Raw genomic sequence first — 8,790 nt, forward strand, 5'->3', positions numbered from 1 at the left:
GAGGAATTTTTCTGAGTACCATGACTTTTGCTACAGTCTGCGCTTTGAGGGGGACTGCTGCAACTTGCATTCCTTTAACTGTGGTGGTTATCAATCTTTTTGAAGCAGGTGTCTTCATCATACGGGGATGATTGTGGAGTGGATGGGTTACATTTTATCCACGTGGAGTTTGGGAGCTTAACAGCAGTAAAATTTCATCGACCTGCATACTTGCTGCAATTAAGGGCATAATAGGTAGTGCATGTTCGGACCTATTTCAATGTCTATGTACACTGGCTATGTCCCAAACTCCTTCCTGTACTATTATTGCTAATACAGTACTCTCCTAATGCCACTTGGGAAAGATCCCAGCTGCGGTTTTTATTCTATTCTTGACCAGTATTCTTAACATCCGCCTTATCACTTACCAACCATTTTGGGGCCAAAGGAAAAGCCCTCCACATGGAAAGCTGGGGCCTTGTATCTGAGCAAAATATGTAAAATTCTCTGGCTTGATTGGCCGGGGGGGGGCAGAGACTTTTCAAGCAGATTGTTAAGAGAAAGACTAGAGTGTGGTACCCCCTGACTGGACAAAGTCGGGATGATGGCAGGAGGAGGGATATACGGTGAGGTAGGATGGTCTGGGGAAGAAAAGAAGCTGCTAGGTGCTGCTGGAGAGTGAAGTCTACTCCAAGGGAGAAGGAATTTGCAGATAGCAAAAGAGGAAACTCAGGTAGAGGAGAAAGAGGGAGAATTGTGCTGATGTCTGGGAACTACTCTCTCCTCCTTTTTCCCCCTTTTCTGAGGTTTTATGGAATTAATACCAGGGAAGAGGGTATTGGTTCCTTGGGTTGGCTGGCCAGGAATTAGGCCTGGCAGTTTCAAACGGTTGAAACCTGGGAGTTACCAGCTTTGGGCTGGGGTTGAGGTTTGCAACTTTCTGCTCCCAGTGGAGTGGTGGATCAAAACTACCTGGAGCCCAGGCCTAGAGGATAGGCCAGGCTTTTCCCCTTTGTTTCTTTTGTAGGTCCTTCACTCCAGTCAAGCTGTGTGGTTGGGCTAGCTATAGCCAGTAATCAGCCTGGCTCCCCTCGGAGTTTTTCCTGCAGTTTTCATTTCAGCAGTCCATATAACCCAGCCCAGAAGTTCTGGGGTGCATGTATGCTGGTTGGAGCTGCAGATACCGCCCCTCCCCACACACCTCTCCGTGGGAACAAAGATCAGGACTCTACCACTTCTCCAGGAGCAGCCCTTTGCAAAGCATTCAAACTCTTGAGCAGCTCTCTGCAGTGCAGTGAACCCAAGGAGAAACTCATTGGACTCTCCTGTGGGGCACCCCCTCTCCAGCCCATTGTTAAAGGGCAGGTATAGGGATGCAGGCCCCCAGAACGACACACTAGGGAGCCCCATTAACTTGTCCCAGACTGCCTGGGTATGGGTGAAGGCTCCTCCAAGAGTGTCACATATAGACTTTGCTTTGTAGTTAACAGTGTTTTAAAATTATATTTAGTGTTGTCTTTTGTTTTTATTCTCTAATACCTTTGGGTTTTTGTATTTATACTGCTTGCGAGGAGGGGGTTTTGTTTATAAGGGATGCACCTACAAACTTGGTGTTCCTAGATTTCTGGGTAGAGGCTTGAGCCACTGGTATAATTTATGGAGTACCCTGAAATATGAACCCTGCTTTTCTTGCTGCCGACTGGTGCCCGGAAGAAGGGTTGCACTTATTTTGGGTGATTTTCTAATGGTAATATTTTACATGTGTGAATGCCAATTGTATGAATTGAAACTTAAAACAAACAAAACCACACAGAACTAATGCCAATACATACTTCCTAAAAAATACGGATAGAAAAGATTCAGCAGACAAGTCACGCTCTAAGTACCTTTCAGCAAGTCCCAAGAGAAGAATCACCACTCCAGGACCAAAAACCAATAACCTAAAAAATAAATATCCAGTAGATAGATAAGAAGAGAACAGAATACCAAATATAACAGATAAGGAATATTTCAATATTAGAGCACCCTCTTCAGAGCTACAATCATCCATTACACCCTGAAGGGGAAAAACCTAATTTGTATGTGACATGAAGGGGAAAAGGATCATTTGTATGTGACTACAGTTTTTGAAAAGGAAATAAGAGCACTACATAATTCTTTTTACCAACTCCCATATGCCTGTGGGAATGCCAAATGTTACTTGGGTTTACAGTAAGAACATATCTTCCAGATAACAAGTAACTGTTGGGGTATTGTCTTGCTGAAGATGGACAATTCTATTTCAAGATATTTTTATGACAGCCATCTACTTAATAAGCTCTTGTTAATCATTGATTCACAGATGCTAAGGTCAGAAGGAACCTCAATGGGTCAGAGTCCGACCCCCTGCCAGTGGCTAGAAAAAGTGCTGGGGTCACATGACCCCAGCCAGGTGCTTGTCCAGTCACTTCTTGAAGACCTCCAAGGTAGGGAAGAGCACCACCTCATCACTAAGGCTAGGGACAGAAGTTACACATAAACTGGTTTAAGTGATCAGAAACCAGTTAAAATCTGTAACACAACAGAAGTTCAATGCACTTCAACCAGGTTTGTCTTAGAACAGTTTGTGCCATTTTGAAAGTGGTTTAATGTACCTGGACCGAGGAGCGCCGGGAGCTGGGAGTCTGCCTGCGCCCAGCCCCGCATGCCGACCGCATCACCGTGACACCCCGCATGAGGACCTTCCTGGAGAGGTTCCTGAAGGACACCGTCTGCAACAAGTATGCCGGCGACCTGAAGGCCAAACCTGACCATGGCAAGGTCTTCGACGTCACCTCGAAGTGGGACGCTAGCAACCACTTCATGCCCAGCGGGAGCTTCGTGGACTGGCGCTTCCTCCACCGCGCCCGCCTCAACTGCCTGCCTCTGAACGGGGCTGTGAGCTTTGGCCACCGGGACAAGAGGTGCTGACAGTGCGGATACACGGTGGAGACCCTCCCCATGTGCTGTGCGGCTGCAAGCCGCACGCCAGAGCCTGGCAGCTCCGCCACAACGCTGTCCAGGACTGCCTGGTGCGGGCCATCCCGGCCGGGGCGGGGCAGATCTCCGCGAACCGCACTGTCCCGGGCTGCGAGAGCCAGCTGCGCCCCGACATCGTCGTCACGGACCATGAGGCCAAGAAGATCGTGATAGTGGACGTCACCATCCCCTTCGAGAACTGGCGCCAAGCCTTCACCGATGCCCGGGCTCGCAAGCGGGAGAAGTACGCCCAGCTGGCCAACACCCTGAGGGGCCGCGGCTACGATGTGGCAGTGGAGCACTCATCATGGGGACGCTCGGAGCCTGGGACCCCAGCAATGAGAGCGTCCTCCATGCCTGCTGCGTTTCCCGCTGCTACGCCAAGCTGATGTGCTGCCTCATGGTGTCCAACACCATCCGCTGGTCCCGCGACATCTACGTGGAACACATCACGGGCCACCGCCAGTACACCGACCCCTCCAGACGAGCCGCCGCTGGACCAGACCACCTGAACCACCCCCCTGCTTCGCTTCGTGTCAAGAGGATTTCGCCGCCACAGATGACCCCGCCCCACCTGAAGAGGACCCCTGCGATCGGACTTTATGGACTGAGATGCTTTCTCTGAGCCACTTTCTCCTACATTGCGGACCACTGTAACGGGTATGTGTGTATCTGTCTCCTTTCCCTCTCAGCGTCGCGACCCCCCCGCTCCCTTCCCCCCTTCCACATCCCCCCACCCCCGGGCTTAGTTGGCTAACATTGTATCGTTTGTAACCTAGTCGCGTTCCCCTCGTCTCCCCCACCCCTCGATTGTTAGTCCCTCGCTCGGGCGCTTTGCATTTCTATCTCAGCTTTGTCATCTTTTTTTTTTCTGGATTCCCCATCCAAAACATCTTAACTGATTTAGGTTAAACCAGTTTATGGAACTTCTGTTCCAGACCTAAGGGTAAAAATCAAGTTCCACTGCTGTCACTACAAACTTGATGTCATTTTCTTTACTTTGTCTACATTATCCTTACAAGCTAACATATTAGTAGCGTGATCTGTTACTGATGTATATAATTAATGTGTTACCTCTCCTCTTAAGCCTAGATTCATCAATCCATCTCTCAAGTATGTGGCATCATTTTTAAAAAGTGCTCAGATCACATTGGAATCAACTTAAGATTCTGGTCCAAAGTTCAGTGAAACTGAGTCAGTCCTTCCATTGGCTCCAACAGATTTTAGGTCACAACTATGTACTCTGATGATAAAGATTAGTTTAAGTACCTTATATGCTCTTCTGAACTGGGGCCTGTGACAAGGGAAAAATGCAGCAGGCAATTTTCACCCCATCCGCTCCCTCAAAGTGCTCTACAGCTGTGACTAAACTGCAGTGCACGGCTGCAGAAAGCTTTAAAAGGGCCTGATCCTATGAACATTTGAACCCTCATTGTATGAGGGTTTAGATAAAGATGAAGCACCCTTGGTAACTTGTGCCTGTGCCACCTCCCAGTCCCAGCACTGTTTTCATAATGAGAAGGGGGAAAGGGAGCAGAGGGAGTTTGGTCTGGGTTTTTTTCAGCTGGTACTAGAGGTTGGGGTGGATGGGTTGGATTGCAGCCCAGCCGCCCTCTTCCCCAAGTGTGGAGAGGGCAGTAGGTCTCCAATCCACCCACCCCACCCTCCAGCACCAGCTGGGGAACCCCAGAATGAGCTCCCTCTGCTCCCTTTCCCCGCTCCCATTACAAAAACAGTGCCAGGGCTGGGGTGTTACTAGGAGAGAACAGTTGCAAGCTTGCAGCCATTCTAAGCAGCACCTGGATTCCCCAAGCCCTGGGACCCAACAGTGAACTTCTGTTGGATCTGGGGGATCATTGTAACTCATGGAGCTTCCATAAGGCACCCCCATACAATCCTGTAGGGAGAGCCAACCCTAAGGGTGTGCAGGGCCTAATTCACGCCCCCACCCCCCACAAGGGACAGCTCTGCCTGTAGGGATCAGGGACCATATGGGACCTGAATGGCACCAAACTGCATGGCCTGGGCCAGGGACTCAGGAGGCTGAGGGGTGCACCAGGAGCCTTGCCCAAGTCAGGGACTTCAGTAAGCTGGGGTCTACATTCTTTCTGTAATGCCCCCATTGGGGCACAGTACTCCAAATGTGGCGTTACCGATGCCAAATGGAAGGGAATACCCACTTTCCTCGATCTGCTTGCAAAGTTTCTACTATTGCAGCCCAGTGTGCCATTAGCCTTCTTTGCAACAAGAGTACACTGTTGGCTCATATTTAGCTTATTGTCCATTGTAACTCTCAGGTCCTTTTCTTTTTTAGGGTTTTAATTTTTTGTAATTTTTTAAATTTTTAACTTTTATTTTAGAGTTTTGCATATTGTCCATGTAATTGTACCAGTGCAAATTTATTTGAAGACAGACCCTTTATTGGGTTTATATAGTGTGGTGATGCAAAAAAGAGAGTTGTAAAGAGGTAGAGGATATCAGGAGCATTTATTTTCCTGAAACAAAAATACATGTGTACAAGTACACATGCACATACGTACTTGTGCTGTGGTTATACAGGTGTCCTTAGCAAAAGTTATTATTCTAGATAGTAATAACAGCTACCACTGCAGCATGATTCAACCTTTGAAATGAGTGTTCCGGAAATACTGTATATATATAAAATTTTAATCATGTGAATTACTAACCAGATCAGACCAGAACACTGAACAGACCAGAGGAGCATTTAATCCAGAATTGTGTCCCTCACAGAGGCCAGTTAACACGTGCTTTGAACAAAGAAAGTTTGACAATTCTTGCCTTTGTTCTAAATAAATGTTCCCAATCTTTTTACCCTGCATCCTCATGTGGCAGTTTTCTGTGCCGTTGATTATTCTTCTTGCCTTACTTAGAATCTCATCTAGTTCTTCAATATCCTTTTACAGATGAGATGACTAGCACTGTACAGTCTGTGTTACAGTAAAGCCTTCCCCCCATTTTATTTTAATTTGAGCTTTAAAATGTGAGGAAGACGTAGCATTTAAAAAGAATGAATAATTTTAACCTTAAGATCTAGATGAAAGAAAAAGGTTTACTGCTGCAACAAGGTGAAGAATACTGCAGTATCCACTAATACAAAAGTAAATCAGAATCAAGATGATCTTATACTGAACTAGTATCCTAAATACCTTTGAAATAAAACAGCAAGCAGTCAGTGATATTTCCAAAGGTAGCATGTGTGTGTGTGTATGCCTGTGTGTGTGAGGGGGAGATGAGGGGCAGGGGAAGGAGCAAGGAGACGTGAACATATTTTACCAAGGTTAGGCTGCAGAAGTACAATTCAGTGACTCCAAGACAGAACAGGCAGAAGGTAGAAGCAGCAAGGAGCCTGATCCCTTTTTTTTTTCCAGCAGAGCCTGCCCACCTCTTTTGTGGTCAGGGGAGAGCTGCTGCTGGCAGGCTGAGTGACCTCTGAGCTGCACAGGGGGGCCCCGGTCCTTCACTCCATAGCAGTGGCACCCCCTGGGGCTGCCCGGGTTGGCTATTAGCAGGCTGGGTGCTGCACCAGCTCAGAGGCAGCACCCAGCCTGATCCAACTGTTCCCTGATCCCATCTGCTGGAAGCCCGATGAGCACTTCTCCCTGGGTGGGCTTGGGGAAGAGTTGGATTAGGCTGGGTGATGCCTCTGAGGTTGGGCAGCACCTGGCCTGCTAGGAGCTCACCTAGGCAGCCCTGAGGGGTGCCACCACCACAGAAGGAAGGACTGGGGCTCCCCACAGCTCAGGGGCCACTTGGCCAGCCAGCAGCTGGCCTCCCCAGCCACAAGCACACTCTGGCTCTGATAAAAAAAAGGATCTGGCCCCTCACTGTAACACGACAGCAAAATTGAAGCTGTGGGTTTCAATTAAAAAAAACACTATTTCAATTTAGGGGGCAGAGAATAAAACCCTGAGGACTAAACCCCGTCATGTGTACAAACGCCCTCTGTTCTGTACTGATGAGCTTCTTCCTTCAACCCTCACAGTGCTCCTTTACCCTCTCCAACTTCAGTCTACATCTGCCCCTCTCCTGTCACTTCTTTCCACTTAGAATCTCTCTGGCCCTCTTTCTTGTCCATTTATACAGTAAGCCCTCAGGTGCATGGCCTATGTACTACTCTGCTTGTATACTGCCCAGCACTGCAGAATGGGTCCCTTTCACTATGAACTATAAACAACAGACACCAACCAAGTCTGAGGATCGAAAACATACCAAGAGCTTTAAATTATTTTAGTATAATTACAGGGGGACTAACTGTTGCATACAATAACTTATAATTCGAGGTTCACTGATGCATTGGTCTGATATTGGACTGGTACCAATATAAAGAAAATTTGCCTTATCAGATACTGGCCCAATGGGGCGGATAATTTGGTTGATAAATGCTCATGCTGCACGTAGCTACAGTGCAGCACTCAGGCAGCAAGAAGCAGAGCCAGCGGTGTGGAGAGCTGCCTCCAGCTGGCCAGTTCAGTGTGGTATAAGGGGAGTGGGGAGGGAAGGGGCATGGGGGGGGTGCAGATCAACACTCCCCCTGCAGTGAAGAAGGGGCAGGTTCTGTCCAGCCAGGGCAGGTCAGGGTGCAGGATGGAGCCATGGCTCCTGGTGGGGGTGGCTCCCACTGCTACTTGCACCTGGGGGGGCACAGTGGGGCATGTGTCCCTAGATATGCATGGAGTGGAACGGGCTACAGCTAGGGCTGTGCGGGGCTCTTCTCAGTGGGGGTTGGGTTCGAAGCGGGCACCAGCAGCGCTGGGAGTATGCTGTATCCATCTGAGATTTCACCGCAGCTCAGCTCCCAGCGCTGCTGCTACCAGCCACTGAGCACAACCCTGGCTCTTCCTGGCGCATGGGTGGAAGTGGGGCATTGAGCCGGGACTGCGCTGGGCAACTGGTGGTGGCAGCACTGGGAGCTGAGCAGCGGCGAAATTTGGGGTGGATGCAGTATCCTCCTGGTGCTGACGGTGCCCGCTCTGAGCCCAGCCGCTGCTGAGAAGGGCCCCATGCAGCCCCGGCTGCAGCCCACCCCACCCATGCAGATCTGGGGGGCATACGATGCCCCTCCCCCATGCCCTCCCAGAGTGCAAGCAGCAACTAGAACCGCCCCTACCCCCCACAAGCCATGGCTCTGGCTCCCCCGTCCCACCTGGGCAGTACCTGCCCCTGCCCCCTCCCTCACCATGGGGGGCACTGATCTGCCCCCATGCCTCTTCCCTTTCCCACTCCCCTTCCATTATACCAGACTTATAATGGAAGTTTTTTTCTGGAGTTCTCAACCATGCTTCAACATTACATTCACAATGCTTATAATAAAAACCCATCTTTGAATCAAGATGGCATTTTTAGTTCAGTTCTTAATGAATTGTTACGCACATCACTAAATCATATAAAAGGCAATGATGGGTACATACAAGATACCAAAACAAAGAATGCACCACTTCCCCCTCCTCCCTCCAGCCCCAAAACAGTAAGCGACACAAGATTAAGACACGTGATTGGTATAATAATGGATATAATAAAATAAGCTTTCATTGCTGATGTTCAAGCTTGAGTGGTGCATGAATGCAGTCAAATTATTGTGACATTAAACAAAATAAGTCAGAGGGAATTTATACACAAGAGGCAGAGCTAGTACACATTTGAAAACACAATGCAAGCTTAAAGTTCTTTTGCAGAAAATAGCCAAGGCTGCAGAAGAAATCTAAAAGCAAACCAAAATCCCAGCAGGAAAGTAAAGAAAACAATTCAGGTAACAATCCTGAGCATCCACTGCCATACTTCAGTCCAGTTTCATCG

The sequence above is a fragment of the Crocodylus porosus genome, unplaced genomic scaffold (genome assembly GCF_001723895.1).
Source record: "Crocodylus porosus isolate Cpor-Errol unplaced genomic scaffold, CroPor_comp1, whole genome shotgun sequence".
In the NCBI taxonomy this organism is placed as follows: domain Eukaryota; kingdom Metazoa; phylum Chordata; order Crocodylia; family Crocodylidae; genus Crocodylus; species Crocodylus porosus.